The sequence below is a fragment of the Lathamus discolor genome, chromosome 5 (genome assembly GCF_037157495.1).
Source record: "Lathamus discolor isolate bLatDis1 chromosome 5, bLatDis1.hap1, whole genome shotgun sequence".
Classification (NCBI taxonomy): domain Eukaryota; kingdom Metazoa; phylum Chordata; class Aves; order Psittaciformes; family Psittacidae; genus Lathamus; species Lathamus discolor.
The window spans coordinates 18,889,079-18,907,595 of NC_088888.1; the positions used below are offsets into that span (position 1 = coordinate 18,889,079).

Consider the following 18,517-nt stretch of genomic DNA (forward strand, 5'->3'; position numbering starts at 1 on the left):
TGGCTAAAATGATTCATTGGTTTCTGAGAATAAGTTTCGGAAAATGACATTGGTTTGCCCTGTAGTAATCTTTCCTTTCTTACAGCATTTTCACTGAGTACTTTGGCAGAAGGCCTTGACATTTTCTCTGGAAGGGATCAATATGTTACTGATTTCTACCCTTGTTAAAAAAAGGGACCCAGAGCTAACCAGGCTCTAAGTTCCAAAAAGCTTGGTGTGCCCCTGCTTGGCAAAGGTTTGTAAGAGTCTGTCTGCTAAATTCTGCCAATGCTATGCCTCCGTTGCTTTCATTCCAGCCCTTCCCAGGGCTTTTGCCAGCCTGCGGGCACAGGAGAGCCTGGGATGCTGTCTCAGGGATCCTTCCTCGCTGAGCAAGGATTTCTCTGCAGTTGCACCACTGGCACTGAGCCTGGGGTGTGTGGGAACTTGTGATGAGTCTCTTTTCCATGTCTTCATGGCTAGATGTGACTTCAGACAATGTAGGGGAGGAGCACCCTGAGTGTTAATGTGGAAAGATAGGAGGCAGAAGAAGAAGAAAACTAAGGGCCTGGTTGGTGAAGACTGCAGGGAGGACAGTAGGAAGCATTAGGGGGAACAAGCCAGAAGCTGTTGAGAAGGAAGGTGGGAAGAAAGGGAAGATCACAGATATGGACTAATGATGGCAAGCAGGAGATGACAGTGAAAACGAGGAGCTGGTAGAGGTGAGAGAGACACAAGGGGAAAAGGTGACTGGAACAGAGCAATAGATAGTCCTAGAGCAAAAGGCTCTTCCCCAGCCTCGAGTACAGGGGGGGATGCCTGAACTATTCTGTCCCAGTTATCTGGGAGAGCAGTGGCAAAGTAGGTGCCTTGCTGGTGTCCTGGAAGCATCTTTCTGGTCACTAGCTCCATCCCCTTGCCCCAAGACAGGATAAGTGCTGCCTAAACTAGATGTGAGCAACATGTGTTGCACAACCTCCTGCGGCATCCCTGTGCACTGTAGACCACAGCTTCCTGATGAGGAGATCTGGCCACCCATTGTCTAGCACCAGCTCATTACAGTTCTCTTGTCCAGCCCCAGTGGGCAGTGAGAACAATTTATTCCCTTCTCTGTGGCAGACTTTTGCACATGCAAGGAGCATAACCTTGCCTTCTATCAGTTCTGTCTCCCAAATGCTGAACAACTCACCTCTTCTGGACATGTATCTTCTAACCTTTCTTTCACCTCGTTTCCCCTCATTTTCTGACATGTGGCCCTCCCTTCCCCATTGACCAGATAATAGCTCAGGCTGTCAAGGAGCTGAGGAGAGAGATCACCTGGATTCATCCTGCTTCTCCATCACACCCTATGCGAAATTTTCACTTTCAGGAACTAGCAGGGCATTGTTGGCACACAATTAGACATGCATTACCACACTTATCAAGTGATCAGGTAGCATCTGAATCACGTAACCTCTGTGTGAGGTAATATGAGCAGGTTAAAGTCTCTGACTCATTGGCAGGAAGGGATTACCCTAGCAGAGCTTGTGCTGCTGTGCTGCTTTCCTGCTCCCACTACCTGGGCAGCTCTGGTCAACTGCTGGTGAACTACCGCTGTGTAGTCTGTGACACTTCATCCTCCTGCACTGGGCTGAGGCTGAAGGTGCAACCTGAGCTGCTGAGCAGTGCCTGTTCAGAAGGGGAAACCACCGAGAGGCGCAAGAAACCACTGATGGGTGGCAAGGAGCAGCCATCACAAAACTGGCTCAAAAGGGAGAGTCTTTACCTGCAACCAAGAAGATGATTGGAGTCACCCACTAAGGGATCTCTAACTCTGCTCACTAACTACAGAGTTGCTATCAGGCAGTCAGTTTTCCCAGCATAGGGACCATAGATAACACCAGGGAAATCCACATTGAGCAGGAGACCAAGCTGGGGGATGATCCGAAAGTTTGAGACTTAATCTCATAAGCTTAGTCTTAATGTTATTAATGTTCATGAAGAAGCAAGTACCTTGGGAAAAGTACTACAGCAGGAAATTAATAATAGTATGTTTGGGGCAGAGACTGGATAGAGAGAGGTAGGTAAACATGGGTAAAGCAGGTGAGAATGATGAACCTGTGCAGATTGTGTATAATACTTTGTTATGTGCAGACAGGAAGCCTGTGGGGTGAAAGCAGACCACCTTTTGCATGTAAAGTCTGTATTATAGTGTTTGTACCTGGATGGAGGAAAAGTAGGGTTACATGGAGAAGTCTAACTTATGCTTTCCTAACCTGGCGGCCCTTGACTTTGCAAATTTGCCTGAGCAGAGCTTTTGTGCAAAACAAGTGGGCTGAAGAAGTGCTCTGTTGTAGAGGACTGTGGCTCCTTCACACATAAGAAGTCATAGTAAGTAGTAGCATCCTTGTGCAGGGGAACACTGGCACTGGGACATGGGATCTGCTTAGGGAGGACTTAGCTATGTTCTTCTTCCCCCAGACCGTTGCACTGGAGAGGTTTGTGCAGTAAGAGTGCGTGGGGAAAGCAGGAGACACAGTCTTTAATGTCTTTAAGCCATCTTTAATGCTGCCTTGGGTTGTATCTGTGGGCCCTTCCCAAGCCCTGATGGTTTTGACCTCCTGCAATGAAAGTCACCCTTGTGCAGCAGGCTCATAGAAGGCCTGTGTCCTGCTGATGTCAAAACTGATGTGGCTGTGCTGACAGATGCCTTTCCATCTTACCCCCTCAGACATCTCCCTGGGATGAGGGTGGTGTGTGGGAAGGGACCAGCACGCAGTTTCACAGCACTGGGGGTTAATGGAATTGTTGCAGTGTTACTCTTTATGGAAAATGCTACTTTGAGGGGTGAGTCTTTAGGGGATAGGTTAGATGAAGATGCATGTGTCAGCCCAGTCAGACAACTAGAAGGTCAACAGGTTCTCAGGCTACATGTCCCCAGGTACCAAAGTCCTTATGAGGAGCCACTGTATCTGGATTCTCTTTCTAAGTGAACTGGAAAGAAGCCAAGGGAATTAGTGCAGTGAAACGCTTACCAGGAAGCCAAAGATAAATATTCATGTCTGGATTCGTTTCCCATTGACTTTATTAATTACATAAGAAAGAGATGATGTCTGTGAAAGAATTCCCCTTCTCCTCCCACAGGATATGTAACGCTTTGATGCATGTCCTCAGCAACAGGAATCCTCCTGAAGTAAGTTCCTAGAAAGTCCCTGAGGAAGAGATCTTCATATTTAATATGGCTCAGCTGCCAGCTCTGAAGAATGGGGTGGCTGAGGTTCTGCCTGTGCAGTGGTGGAGCAGAAGACATGTTCACCGTCTGCTTGATGCATAGCCCTCTGGTCTGAACTGGCACAGGGGAGAAGGAGGTCCAGCTCTGCCATGAGGTAGCATACACGTTTTTACTACTGTATTTGTAATGGCCTTTGCATTTCTTTTCAGTTTGAAACAAGAAAACCCCTTTTTGACCCTGTCTACACAAGAATGTTTTAGGTGGGCTTAATGTCAGTATTTTGGAGGCCAAAATTGCCCTGCCATCTCACACACGGGTGCTACCGCCCTCTCCTACTTACCCTCAGGTATGTGGTGTCCCTCTCCACATGCACTGTTTTACTTGGAAGGGAATTGAGCCTCATTTGGTATTGTGTCCTTCAGATCACAGCCCTGTTTTGTGATGAGCCCAGGTTTGCACGCTAACAGCTATGGCTTGCTTGTGCTTTGATGGAAAGTCCGGTATTTTTGTACTTCTGCTGATAGAAACCTGTCTGGATGTAACATAGTGGCAGCTGCTGGATCACTGAGGCCTGCAGGGTCTCTCGGGTAAAATGAAGTGGAGGAGCTCAGGATATCCAGCAAAGTTCTGTGTAGAGCTAGGTTACAAGTTTGCCAGATGGGAAGCCACATCCTGGACATGGTGGCCAAGAGAGCATGTCCTGGCCAAGAGGAGACATCTTTAATACATTTAGTGTCTCTGACACACCACATGCAAAGAGAACCATGGAAGTGGTCCTCAGACTCAGGCAGAGACATCCTGTCTATGCTGGAAACAATCATAGGAGGATGCTGTGCTACATTGCACTACAGCTGCTGCCTGGGTAGCAAGGAGCCTTGGCTTCTGCATCATGCTGACGCTGCCCTTACTCTGCTGGAGGCTCCATGGAAAAACTGCAATGCCAGAACTTTTTGTTTCTGATAGGCATCAAATCATACAACAACTGGACAGTAATGACACTTCCATTCCTCTCATTCTCCCCAGCTTTTTTTCTTCATCTGCCTGCTGTCACTCCTGCCCACAACGGTGCTCACACTCTGCTATGGTTTGGCAAAGCCTTTAACAGGAACAGGGAGATACTGGTTCCCTATTTGATTAGTGCCCTCATTTTCAGCTGATACTTAGCTGCTGCAAGGTAAATTGCCCAAATCAAATTGACAGAGGTATTTTCAACTTTGTCAAAATATTCCTGCTTATTTTAATTGTTTTTAATGAGAATGCTGACTGCAAAAATACTTTGCAGTGTGATTTGTGCTTGCATTCAGGCAAATAGAGGAGCGTTTCTAGTAGACATATATGTTTGTTCTTGTTGTGCACACTGTGAACCAATATAATCCTGCTGGGGCCATCGAATAGGCAATAGCTTATTTCACTCTTTCACTTCTTACTATTTTAAAAAGCAGTAAGAGTAACAAACTCCCCTCTGGTTGGTCTAGTTGGTAAGTGGTTTCCTGTTGGCCTTCCTAACTTATTCTCCTTCCCAGCCAGGCAAAAACTGGACTAGTGTCTTCTACAGGAGAGGGAATAAAATGTGGTAAATCTTCTACTGTTACTAAGCTCACATCAGTCTGGCATGAGCAGATGGTGGAAAAAGAACTATTTTCCTGCAGCTGGCATAAAGACTGATACTGAGACAGTAAAGGCCCAGCTGTGTCTCTGTTGTGCTATTTCTAGATGAGCCACTGCCTCATAGATGGGAGTGTTACTCTTGTATGAGTATCTATCTGGCATGTGCCTGTTGCAAGATATAAAAGGTAGGGAAGACTCAGCTGCACCTCAGCAGAGTCAAAAAGGCAATGGAGGAAGGATGGAAACAGTGTAAGATGTCTTCAAGTAATTAATGAACAAAGCAATAGCCAGGCAGTGCAGCGCAAGAGATGAGGAAGAGACAGGCTTCCCTGCTAGAGTGTATTTGCTGTTCCTGCTGACCCTTTGAAGCATGGGTGTAGCCTTCTCCTCAGCTAAGGTATACACAGCTGAGCTCTGCGTCTCACCCCAGGAGAAGGATATGAGCTTTGGGGAGACCTACAACTATGGGGGAAAGGATTCGCCTTCACCCTTTTTTCCATCAAGACACCAAGACATAGTCTTCCCACCCCTGATGACCCCAAAGGAAGCCAAAGCTCATATCATGGGGATATCCCAGAATGACTGGAGCAAGGGCAGCTGTGGTGGTGCTCACAGCCCTCTGCAAAGCAGAAGTGCTCGAGCATGCCGGCATCAAGGGCTTTTCCAGGGTCTCCCTGTCAACATGGGCAAAGCTGTATGATGATCAGCTAGATTTCTCAGAGCTGCTCCTGTGTCTGGGTCAACACCAAGGCTTGAGGTGGAGAGCAAAGAAAAGGGGATTGAGTCTGATGGATGGTGACAATTCAAATCAGGAAGCTCAGTCCTTTAAATATATCAATAACCGCTTTGTTTATGTTGGCCGAGGTACTTCCCCCTCTGAATTGTGGCATTCACCCAGTATTGTGCTTTCCTCAAAACAAACACCCCACTTTCTGGGAAGACATCCCATCTTACAGTGTTTTGCTGCCATGCTCTGAGCATGTTGGCACTATCATACCATGGCTATGTTAACAGGCAACCAAATGGAGCTTTTTCCTCAGCTTTGGGGTGCCATTTCCATCTGCTTTCCCTACTGGAGGTGAGCTTAGGGTGGGGGTATACCCTGTCCCAGCCTGCATGGGATTGCTTCTACACAGACACGGCTGCCATGGGGCAGAGCATCCCGCCATCCTCTGATTAGTAAAAACACACCATAAATCTTGCCAGTGCCCATATGACCATGTCTAATTTCCTAGCTAACTGCCATCTAACTGGGGGTGATCTGGGGCTGCCTGGGTGGCAGTAGTTTATGTGCTGTTCCAGCCCACTGGTCTTCAGCTGTTGGAGGACTAATGTGAATACCTTATGGGTTTGTAGGAGAGAGACACTTCTTCTTCTTAAGCTCTGCCCATGGTCCTATTAGATATATGTTGTGTGTCCCACCAGCCCTACCACACTGCGGAAGCAGTGGTCCATTGGGGAAGTCCATTCCCAGAATGGTCTGTCCATCAGAGACATTGTTGAGAATGGCACTTTGCATGGGGAAGTGTGTGTTTGCTGGCTACAAGGATCATGACAGGTCTCCACTTGTCAGAAGCACAGCAGAGACTGGAGTCTTGGAAAAGTGAAAGAAACCTGGTGAATCCAAAAGGCTCTCCTAGGCAGACTAGCCACCAAATTCAGCTGCAGGCAACAGCTACTCTTTCAGCCTGCAATACCTGTGGTCATGGAGCAGAAAGAGCTGAACAAGGAGCAGGACAGTGCCTCTGTCCCTGTACTGCTGAGAGGAGGTGTTTACACTACAGTAGCCTTCTTGTTTGCCACCTGACCTTTCCAGCCTCATCCCCTCTCCTTTCTGGTTGACTTTTGACTGTCCTCAGTTAATCTCTTGCCGTGCCCTTTCCTTTCCCCTTTCTAGCATATTTGCTATTCAGCAGGTTCACACAGCAATAAATGATTAACCAACAGATTTGTTGCTCAGTCCCCTATTGGAATGCAGCAAAGATCTCCACTTTGTACATAAGGTGTAACAGAAAGGCAGGGCTTCTGCCAGAGCATCAAACAAGCCTTGGCCTGTGCATTAAATTCAAGTAATAGTAATAGGAAAACACTTTAAAGAAAAATCACATTGACATGAGTAGGGAAGCCAGTCAACCCCAGGCACTCTGGGGAGAGCATTATGCATATGCCACATTTACATGGATAACACGGACATGCTGAGTAGCTGAGCAAATTTCAGAGCACCACCACTGAGACTAGTAACCACATTTCCCAGCAGGGAGGGCTGGGAGGAGGAAACCACACCTCCACGCCAGCCCCACATGAACCAGCCATGTGGAAGATCTTGGCTTGGCTCATTCAGGAGGTGAGACTGGGGCTTAGGCTGACATAGCAGCCAGCTGAGCACCACTGATGCGGGAAGATGAAGCAGGTGCCGTGCAGGTAAGGAAAGATCTGGCAGCGCAGAGATCATCTCTGCCAGGTGACCTGCCCCCCTTTAGAGGCAGACAGAAAGCATGTGGCAGGAAAGAGAAGACACTGAGCTTCTGGTGCCATCGCACCCCAGCAGGCGAGGAAAAGCTGGGAAGAAGAAAAAACTTCCCGTTGCAGGGTGCTTTCCTCTCTCAAACAAGGTAAGCCAGCAAATGACTCAATTACATACTGAAGAACAATGAAATAAATGTTTACAAGGTGCCTTTTTAAATGCCAAGAGTTATAAACCAGTGAGTAGAAGAAAGCAGGACTCGAGATTCCCCGGTGCCCAATTCAGGCAATGCTTAACTACTAGACTGTGAGGTATTGGAAGGGCTCCAGTTCCTCTTCTGGCAGCTCTCCTCACAAATCACAAGTACAATTTTTCTTTTTCATTCAAAGAAATAAATAAATACCGTCCTTAGCTGTGTTTGTGCAAGTGCCTTGAATGGAGAAGAGAAGGGAAAAGAGGAATAGCAGTTTTGCGTATCATGCCGGTGTTTCCAAGCTCTTCCAGACACTGGCATGTACATAGGCCTTTCCCTGGTTACAGGCATATATATAATTAGCACAGCACATTATGCATTGCCTTCCTATTTGCCGGAGTGTTCACCTCTATGCAGGACAGCACAATGCCTGAGTGCCACTTAACGTGCTATCGCCAGCCTCAGCTGTCCCACGAGCCCAGGCCAGACTCCTGGAAGTTTGCCTTAAAGAGAACAGGCACTGAAAGGAAAGATAATTTGGACAGGGGGATGTATTTTCCTTTCATTTTTGAAGCCATTAACTTTCATGTTGTCAAGTTCTTCTCATTAGCATAGGTGTCTGGAAACCTACTTTATGTAAAAGTTAAAATTGCTGCATGGGGTTGGAACTAGATGATCTTAAGGTCCTTTCCAACCTTAGCCATCCTATGATTCTATGACTATGGAGCTAGTTGGCAGGGAACCCATGTCCCTTGCACCCAGATAAGAGAGCATTAGCAAGGTTCCTCATCAGCTGCTCCATCACATGTTTATCCGTGACTGCGGAAGGGAGGTGGAAGCAGAAAGAGATCCCCTGGACAGCAGTGGGCAGAGCTGTCCAGCTGTGTGACCTTGTTGCCTGCCTATGCGTGTAATTCCTGATCAAGCTAACATGAACTTGTGGGGCTCTGCCCCCTTACTCTTCTGTGCCCGGGACAGTGTATCAGGTCATATCAGGTACTCTTGTTGGGTGTGTGTGGTCCACGCTAAAGTGTGTCAGATGAGCACATTTTTCCATGGGGCTTTCATGAGCCAGATGTCTTTAGCAGGGACAGGCAGTGTGAGAGATGTAAACGTCAGCACACAAGCACCTGTAACCCAAATAATGGGGAGTAAAAGGACAATTCAAGAGACAAAGAGGGAAGACAAGAGGATAAAACATATAATCAGGCTCTTTGAATGGCTTAGAAACCCTAACAGCTCCTTTAAGGTCATGGACTCTCCTACACAAGCTTACCTGATAGCATCTTAGAGATTTGCTAACTGGGGACTATCATGGCCAAGCAAACAGCAGAAGATCTAAATGTGCCCTGTGTAGAGTAGGGAACTTTCAGCCCCTCTCTCCTGCTCCCTGTAATCATTGGCCACATATCAGTGGAGCAACTTGAGAAGGTTTTACTGCAGATATAGGCAGGTGATGTGTGCAGGCTGTTTGTTCCCCAGCCACCAAAACTCCTATGTTAGTGCAAGGGGTTGCACCTGCCCTGCAGGGGCAGTGCAGGCCTGGCATCAGTTTTGAAACTATTCAGAAATTCAGGGTAGCAGAAAAGCGTGAGCCTTGGAGACAAGACAGCACTGGAGCTTCTGGACTTGTCTGCTGTTTACATTGCTACTGTACTTGCTGACTCTGAACCTAATAACAGACTCTGCTCACTGGCCGACTTTGCTTTAATAACTTAGGAATGATATGCAAAGAGCAGGGCACAAAGGCTGCTGCAACTGCCTGGCAGGACCACAGGAATGGGAGCAGCGTGCGAACATGGAGGCAGGAGAGGGAACTTCCACAGCTTTGAAAAGTGGACATTAGTGTGTTTTAACACTTAATAGAGTCAAACCTTTGAGGAGCCAAGATTTATTTTCAAAACCCGATGGGCCTTAGAATGCTCTCCTGCTGAAAGCCCTCCCCATTACGCACTTCTGAAATGCAGGTTTACAATCCTAATTCACTTTGTCATCCTTTGAAATGACTTCTCTTTCATGGTCACTTGCTTTCTCTGGGGGAAGGAAGGTCTGAAAGAAAGTTCTCAAATGCCCTGCATGCAGACCCAAGCTTTTTGCTCTGTCTCTTTTTTATGAGTTCCCCCCCAATGCAGGGATTCCACCAGTGCCCTTGCAAGACAAAACATTTGTTCTCATTTGTGGGTCTCTCAGCATCAGAAGTGTCTCCTAATGGGTAGATTGTGGCTGTAGGTAATAATTCCTACGAACTCTGCTGCTGCTGCAACTCCGTTATTTGAAAAGCAGTCGAGCACCAGCCACGTAGTGGCAGATAATTAAAGACTTTGGAACAGTTTTACTGGCACAGCCACCCCCTTGTGCTGCTCCCACAAACTGCAGATCTTCCTCTCCTTCCTACACTTGGGTGAGCAGGCTTGCTTGGCACGTGATGAAGGAGCAAGCAAACGGAACTGCGTAACTTTGCATGGCAAAGGCTCCTTCTACCAGTGTGACTCAGCAGGACAGCCATGCATTTCTTTGCAATGTCCTGGAACAGATTGCCTCTTCTTTAGACTGGATTGGGTTTGAGGTGGGACCTGGGCCTCTGAAGCAAGACTGGTGCCAGAGAACAGCTTATCCTTAGTTACATTTCCATGATAGGATTCAGCTGTGGAAGAACAAACACCAGTGAAATCAAGGTAATAGAGCAGATTTCCAGGCAAGGTAAATCAGAGAACTGGAACCTGGAACTGAGCAGAAGTTCTGCAGAGATAGAGATTTCAACATCTCAGAAATAGCCCTGGCAAAGTCCCAGTAGACAATGTAGCTAAGTTATTCTGTGGCTTTCACGTTCTTTCATGTGGCTCCTGGATAGCTAAAGCCTAACCACAATTATAGTCATTTTATTTTAGGGAATCACACAATGGCATGGACATTTACTCAGACATTTTGGGTGGCCCCTAAGAGGGAGATATTGGTGGCATTTTCAGTCATTGGCATCGCGGGATGGCAAGTTTCCTGCAGAACTGTTGAAGGCAAAGCCAATGTTTTATTTTAAATGCTTATAGTCAAACCTCTGGCTTCTGGTTTGGTTTTTTGGTTGGTTTGGGTTTTTGTTTTTCTTTTTATAAACCTTCTATATTTATTATTTATATCCGTTTGCAGATGCTGGGGCAGTGCTTTGAGGTCCTGGAGGCTAGGCAGCATCTGGGATGCAGGAGCAACTGTTACGAGCATATCTGGAGGGTGTTTGGGCACCCAACAGAAAGTGGGAAGTGTCCAGGAGTTCATTTTTCGGAATTGCTGTCCAATGGCGCCAGTCTGCCTGTTTGCAACATTTCACCCAGTTTTGCAAATCTGACAGCCCTCTGGCCAGCGTTACGTGTTCTGCCACAACGCTTTGCGAAACACCCTCTGTCGCTTATCGAAACAGCAACAGGGTAGAGTTCTGCTTGTGGTAAAAGTTCACAACACTGACCAGCCAAAAAAAAAATGATACTAATTTTGGGACAGATCATCACCTAACCTTGTAGTGAAGCTGCACTGGTTTGCACCACCTGAGGGTATTGTGCCTTGGTAGTAATGCCACTCTGCAAACTTCCCAGGCCCGCTAACTTCAGTGCTGACTTTCAGGGGATGTGCCTGCTCACCACACTATGGAGAAGTGGAGAGCTGATGATCTCCTGTCTGTCTTGCTGTGGCCATCAGGTTGCTGCTGCACTCCTAATGACTAGTCAAATCTTAACGGCGCAGCTGGAGCTCCCCTGCTTACAGACCTCCTTGTGTTTTTAACTGTCTCTCAACTTGCCAGACCAATTTCTTCAATGTGTTTGCACACATTGGCAGACGTTCTCCTAACCACTGGTTAGGACATTGGCATAGATGTTAATCTATGGTGTTGACTAACACGATAAGCCATAAACGCTGATGTCCCAGTTTCTCTTTCCTCTTGATCTTAGTGTGATCAGTTTCACTTCCAGTAAGTGTCATGATGAGAGGTGAAGAAACGAGAAGACAACAGAGGTGAAGCTTAGCTGTCATTCATAGGGACAGGTCACACATGAGTTATACACCATAAGAGATAAACTGTGCCCTTGACACAAATGTGCCAACTCTTTTACCATCCAGCCACTCTGACCTTCCTGATTTTCCCCCTCCCACCCTCAGTCCCCATGTTGTGATTTATGCCCTTGCTCCATTGTGCCTATCTCTTCTTTGGGACAGGTTTGTATAGCTGATGCAGTTTATTACAACTAGGGCTTAACCTTAAATCTCATGTTTGCAAAATCCGCAAAAAGTAGTAACAATCATGTTAATAAACTTCATAACACTCAGGAAAATGTAAAGGTATGTAGGTCTTTGCAGTGTATAAGCCCGCCCTGGAAAGGAGGGTTGTGGTTATAGAAGAAATGCTCTCCGTTGTTGGGTCCTTCACTGAAACTCCTCATCCATTGCTCTGCTTACTTAAGGTTCCTCAGTGCTCCAAGAAGACAGAGTGCCTCCTTGGAGCTCCCACAGTACACTCCTCCCTCCTTGAACCAAACTCTGAAGAAGTATCAGACCACAATTTGACAGGGAAGCTGCGGGCCCTGGAGGTTTCAGGCTTATCCAACCACAGCCCATGTTTGCAGTGCACAAGTGTGCCCTTGGTGCCCTCCAGCAGAGGAAGGCTGGGCCCTCCCTGAGCAATCCCATTGCTATTAACAGGTTTCTGCTTCCCCACAAAACTGTAGCATTTGTGCAGGAGAACAGGTAATGTTTCACTCCTTTGCTAAATCTGGAAGTCTCTCTTCAGCAAAATCCAAAGGCTTTTAATGAGCAAGAGAAACACAGATTTTTTCTTTTGCTTTTTTTAGTTATTTTTTTTTTTTCTTCAGCAAATCCAGCTGTTTTCTCAGTGGTTGGAGCTGCTGGTTTGCCTTTGCCTTTGTATGGAGTGCTTCAGAGGGGTTTGTGGACAGGGCCACATCAGAGAGGTTTCCCACAGAGGTGGTCTCAGAGGCCCTCTCTGGTGTGCTGGGACTTTGAGATGGACCTGTGTTCTGTATTAAGCTTATGAAAAGGAGACAAGATTTAAATAGCATTTATTCAATTTCTTTGTGGGTGTTTTTTCTTGAAATAAAGGCCTTTTCTCTTTTGTTTTATTAGAAACACACCCACAGCAGGGTGTCCAAAATCAGGCAGGGCTGTGCTTGGCAGGCGCCCATGGGGAAGCAGTGTGCAGTCCTGCAGGGCTGCTCCTTGGGTGCATTCTGTGGTTCTCTATCCCCCCTTAGACTAGCCTATGTCACACATTCACTAAGCACTTGGATCCCCCTGGCTCTGCCCCTCTTTGAGCAGCCACCATGAGATGGGTGTAGGTCTAATTCCACCCTCTAACCATGTGCTAACAGGCCATTCCAGATCACCATTCCCTCAAGCTTCTCTGAGCACATTAAATTTCCACCAAGCAGGATTCACTGAAGTGGTCTCCCTCTCTGCAGAGCCACAAGAGCTGCCAAGTTACTGTAAAACAGTGCTTGAGATAGTGCTTATAACCATGCGTCCCAATGAGTAGGAAGTCAAGTAAGGGATCTAGGAGACCGGCGTGGTTAAACAAGGAGCTGCTGGGCAAACTCAAGTGGAAAAGGAGAATCTATGGATTATGGAAGGAGGGGCTGGCCGCTTGGGAGGAATATAGGACAGTTGTTAGAGGATGTAGGGAGGCAATTAGGACAGCTAAGGCCTCCTTGGAACTCAATCTTGCTAGTCGGGTTAAAGACAATAGAAAGGGCTTCTTCAAATACATAGCAAATAAAACTAAAACAAGAGGCAATATAGGCCCACTGCTGAACGAAGTGGGTACCCTGGAGACAGAGGATATAAAGAAGGCAGAGGTGCTGAATGCCTTCTTTGCCTCTGTCTTTACTCCTGCAGACTCTCCCCGAGGGCCCCGGATTTCTATAGCCCCAGAAGGAGTCAGGACAAAGGAGGAGTTTGCTTTGGTAGATGAGGATTGGGTTAGGGATCAGCTATGCAATCTGGACATCTGTAAATCGATGGGTCCGGATGGAATGCACCCACGGGTGCTGAGGGAGCTGGCGGAGGTCATTGCTAGGCCACTTTCCATCATCTTTGGTAAGTCGTGGGAAATGGGCGAGGTGCCTGAGGATTGGCGGATGGCAAAGGTCACACCAATCTATAAGAAGGGCAAGAAGGAGGACCCGGGTAATTATAGACCGGTCAGCCTTACCTCCATCCCTGGAAAGGTGATGGAACAACTTATTCTTGACTCCATCACTAGGCATATCAAGGATGAGGGGGTCATTAAGAACAGCCAACATGGTTTTATGAGGGGGAAGTCATGTATGACCAACCTTATAGCCTTCTATGAGGAAGTGACTAGGTGGAGGGATGATGGTAGAGCGGTAGATGTGGTTTTTCTTGATTTCAGTAAGGCATTTGATACTGTCTCCCACAGCATCCTCATAGATAAGCTGAGGAAGTGTGGGCTTGACGATCAAGTAGTGAGGTGGATCGAGAACTGGTTGAAAGGAAGAAGGCAGAGAGTTGTGGTCAATGGCGCAGAATCTAGCTGGAGGTCTGTGACTAGTGGAGTTCCTCAGGGGTCGGTGCTGGGACCGGTGCTGTTTAATATTTTCATCAATGACCTGGATGAGGGAACTGAGTGCACCCTCAGCAAGTTTGCTGATGACACAAAACTGGGAGGAGTGGCTGACACACCAGAGGACTGTGCTGCCATTCAGCGAGACCTGGACAGGCTGGAGAGTTGGGCGGGGAGAAACTTGATGAAATTTAACAAGGGCAAGTGTAGAGTCTTGCATCTGGGGAAGAACAACCCCATGTACCAGTACAGGTTGGGGGTTGACCTGCTGGAAAGTAGTGAAGGGGAAAGGGACCTGGGGGTCCTGGTGGATAGGAGGATGACCATGAGCCAGCAATGTGCTCTTGTGGCCAAGAAGGCAAATGGCATCTTAGGGTGCATTAGAAAGGGAGTGGTTAGTAGGTCAAGAGAGGTTCTCCTCCCCCTCTACTCAGCCTTGGTGAGGCCGCATCTGGAATATTGCGTCCAGTTCTGGGCCCCTCTGTTCAAGAAGGACAGGGAATTGCTTGAAGGAGTCCAGCGCAGAGCCACAAAGATGATTAAGGGAGTGGAACATCTCCCTTATGAGGAGAGGCTGAGGGAGCTGGGTCTCTTTAGCTTGCAAAAGAGGAGACTGAGGGGTGACCTCATCAATGTTTACAAATATGTGAAGGGTAGGTGTCAGGATGATGGAGCTAGGCTTTTTTCAGTGATATCCAGTGATAGGACAAGGGGCAATGGGTGTAAACTGGAGCATAGGAAGTTCCACGTTAACATCAGGAAGAACTTCTTTACTGTAAGAGTGACAGAGCACTGGAACAGGTTGCCCAGGGGGGTTGTGGAGTCTCCTACATTGGAGATATTCAAGGCCCGCCTGGACAAGTTCCTGTGTGATGTACTGTAGGTTACCCTGCTCTTGCAGGGGGGTTGGACTAGATGATCTTTTTAGGTCCCTTCCAACCCTTGGGATTCTGTGATTCTGTGATTCTATGTTGCACCCAGAGGGTCCTGATCTGTGTGAGATCAGTTGCACTGAGCTTTAGACATATAGTGTATATACATGCACACATATTAAAAAGACAATCCTTGCTATCTGTGTGAACAGCTGATGGGAAATCTTGTGGCTTGTAAATAGTATTCTTCTTCTGTAATATCTAATTATATGTAGTAGAGAACTGGTACAGTGGCCAGTCACATCACATCCTTCTCCTGCTCCATAGAGAAACTTTGGAGAGTCTTCTCCTTTAGTTTCTGTACCTTGGTCTTTGCAAGTGGTCTGGTGACTAAAAGCAGCTCCCCAGTGGGAGAGAGAAACAGCTCTCCTAGGACATCGTGTATTTGCTTAGCGACAAGAAAGCGCCCCTCTCCTACTGCATGGGGAGCTGAAAGCATGTGCTCATCTAGCATGATCATCCCTTGAAAATTCTGTTTATGTCAAATAGGCAAACCTCAGAGCAAACCATCATGGGCAAGGCCCCTGGACGATGATAAATGGCATTCTTTTGCCATGCAAACAACAAGAAAGCAGCAGCCAAAAGCTATCAAGTCTCTGCTGAATCACTGATGAATGTCATTCAGGCTTAACACTGTGTCTGGAGAAATACAACTTGGCTATTCAGAGCTGGTATGGGAACTGTCTCTGGATGTCTGCACAGCGAATGGCCCACTTGCTTCATACCACTATCTCAGATGGTGAATGCAATGTAATTGAGTAAAGTTTCTGAAGGGCATCAACAAGGGGATGGATGCAAAAGTCCTGTTTGTGCTTTAAGGCAGTCAGCACTGACCTGTGGTTAGGGAATGCCAACGGGGAACTGTGCAGCAACTTAATTCTGTACACACTGGCTGGAAAGGTAGGCCCTCCTCCTTTTATGAGTGTCTGGAAAGAACTCACAGCTGGAGCAGGATGCAGGACCCTGGAGCTCCAGTGCTTTTGTGAAGTGAGTGCGGTGGAGCTGTGTGGCTCCTGCTGGGATGAATCAGCACCAAGTAGTTATCTGCCATTCTAGGAAATCATTCAGATGTACTGAGATGTAAACAATCTCTTTGTGAAGGAGGAGCTCAGGAAAGAAGCTATGTGTCTCATCTTGTTCTTCCCTCAGAATTAGGACTGGCCCATACAAGGGGCTGAAAGCAAACTGAGGGTGGCTCAACAGAGATAAGGCATTTGTGAGGCTCATTGAAGGTGGGCATCAGAACTGTTGGAACAAGTCCAGAGGAGGGCCACGAGGATGATCAGGGGCTGGAGCACCTCCTGTATGAAGATAGATAGGCTGAGAAAGTTGTGGCTGTTCAGCCTGGAGAAGAGAAGGCTGCATGGAGACCTCATAGCAGCCTTCCAGTACCTGAAGGGGGCCTATAGGGATGCTGGGGAGGGACTCTTCATTAGGGACTGTAGTGGCAGGACAAGGGGTAACAGGTTCAAACTTAAACAGGGGAAGTTTAGACTGAATATAAGGAGGAAGTTCTTTACTGTAAGAGTGGTGAGGCACTGGAATGGGTTGCCCAGGGAAGTTGTGAATGCTCCATCCCTGGCGGTGTTCAAGGCCAGGTTGGACAGAGCCTTGGGTGACATGGTTTAGTGTGAGGTGTCCCTGCCCATGGCAGGGGGGTTGGAACTAGATCTTAAAGTCCTTTCCAACCCTAACTATTCTATGATTCTATGATTAGAGGGACACAGCAAGCACTGTTTGTTGTGGATACCTGTCTGGCTCCTGCATAAATAGGTGTATTTATTTAGATATGCTAATATCCATCCCTGTAGGGAAAGCAACCAAATCTGAATGCTCAGTCATTACCTGCTGCAGAGAAAGGGACATGCAAGAAGAATTTGAAGGGAGTTCTTGCTGCCAAGGAAAGATGAAAGGATTTTAGAAAGAGAGGTTGTGAAAACAAGTAGTACTGGAGAGTTCATCCATGCATAAATGAGATGGAGCCTGAAATGACGGAGAGTCTCCATTGCTTCCTTGAAAATACAAGGATTAAAAAAGGGTGGCTAAACAGGATGTAAGGCTGAAAACAAGCTAGCACTCAAGGAGGGGAGGAAAAATCTCAATGTACGTAAATCAACTTTGATGTGGTGCTTACCCCAATGTCCTGCTACAGAGGGATAAGCTTGGAGCCCTCCACACCCCAAAAAATGGAGCATGCTGCCAGCTCTCTGGGTCTATGCCAGACTGTGAAGTTCACTTTCAAAGACAAAGCTGACGCGGAGACATTTGACAGGACTCATGCTTCTAAAATCACGTGGATGCTTTTGTAAACATTACTTCTGGGTGTACTTAATATCTCCACTATTAATCGGGTTGCGGGGAGTTAAAAGCCCATTAATGGCATTAACAAATGCTATTTAACTGGGCTGTATTGCAAATGCAAGTTTAGGCAGAGAACAAATACAATGTGACTTTGGAGGAGCAGAAAGCCAGCCAAAAAAAAAAAACAAACTAACCAACAAAACCTTGAAAAAGCCCCACAAAACAAACATCTATTAATCAACACAGAATGCATAGCCTGAGAAAGGAGGAAAAGCCTTGGCAGATGTGATATTGAAAGAACTTGCTAGTGTGTTGGTTAAAGCCAGATGTGAGGTTCAACAAATGGAAGGTGTAGGTGGGCCAAAACATGAAGCAGATTTGATAAAATCTTGGCATGCAGAATGAACACAAGGACGGTCAGTGGAGTTTGGTCTTGTTGGCACAAAGAGCACGCAAAACAGGGCCAGGAAGTTATGATCTTGCTCTGAAATCAGTGGCTTACCAAATGAGGGAGATGGATGCTCTTCAAAGCAAAGAAATAGCAGGGACTAAGGGTATGGAGAAATCATTTGAGCCTGTTCGGGTTTTTGAAGTGTGCAGTGGGAGAATGACCCAAGCCTGCTTGGTTTGGCTATGTATTGGCTGGCTGTGTTTGCAGGGACATGTTAATACCTGTTCACACTTACTGGTTTCTGAGCAGTCAGGATAATGAGTCTTTAACAGAGTGCTTGCTCGTACGAAAAGGTATTAAAAGGGGATGAAATTGGGTTAAGGGAAAATGTAAACTGAATATTATGGGGACAAGTTAAACAGTGAAGTGCACAAGTCAGCAGGTCGAGGGAGGTGATTCTCCTTCTCTATTCTACTTTTGTGAGACCTCACCTCCAGTCCTGCATTCACCTCTGGGGCACCTAGCATAAGAGGGACCTGGACCTGCTGTAGCAAGTCTAAGGAGGCCATGAAGATGATCAGAGGGCTGGAGCACCTCTCTGATAGCAAGAAGCTAAGAGAGTTAGGCTTGTTCATCCTGGAGAAGAAAAGGCTCTGAGGCAACCTTAGAGCAGCTTCCCAGTATCTAAAGGGGGCTTACAAGAAACCTGGAAAGGGACTTTTTAAAAGGGAATGTAGTGACAGGACAAGGGGCAATGGTTTTAAACTGGAAGATGGGAGATTGAGATTAGACATTAGAGAAAATTCTTCACTGTGAGGGTGGTGAGACGCTGGCAGAGGTTGACCAAAGAAGCTGTGG

The 18,517-nt window shown here is 47.0% G+C and overlaps 1 long non-coding RNA gene across 3 annotated transcripts in view; it reads left to right on the forward strand.

Annotated features, from left to right (window-relative positions):
* The first annotated feature begins 6,975 nt into the window (after window positions 1–6,975).
* The window catches only part of LOC136014248 (uncharacterized), a 28,341-nt gene continuing 16,799 nt past the window's right edge, over window positions 6,976–18,517 (forward strand). Inside the window, exon 1 of one of the 3 annotated variants that reach the window (XR_010612571.1) lies at window positions 6,976–7,410. This is a non-coding gene — a long non-coding RNA (uncharacterized LOC136014248). The remainder of the gene's footprint in view (window positions 7,411–18,517) is intronic. The other 2 variants (XR_010612570.1, XR_010612569.1) reach the window with 2 other exon arrangements.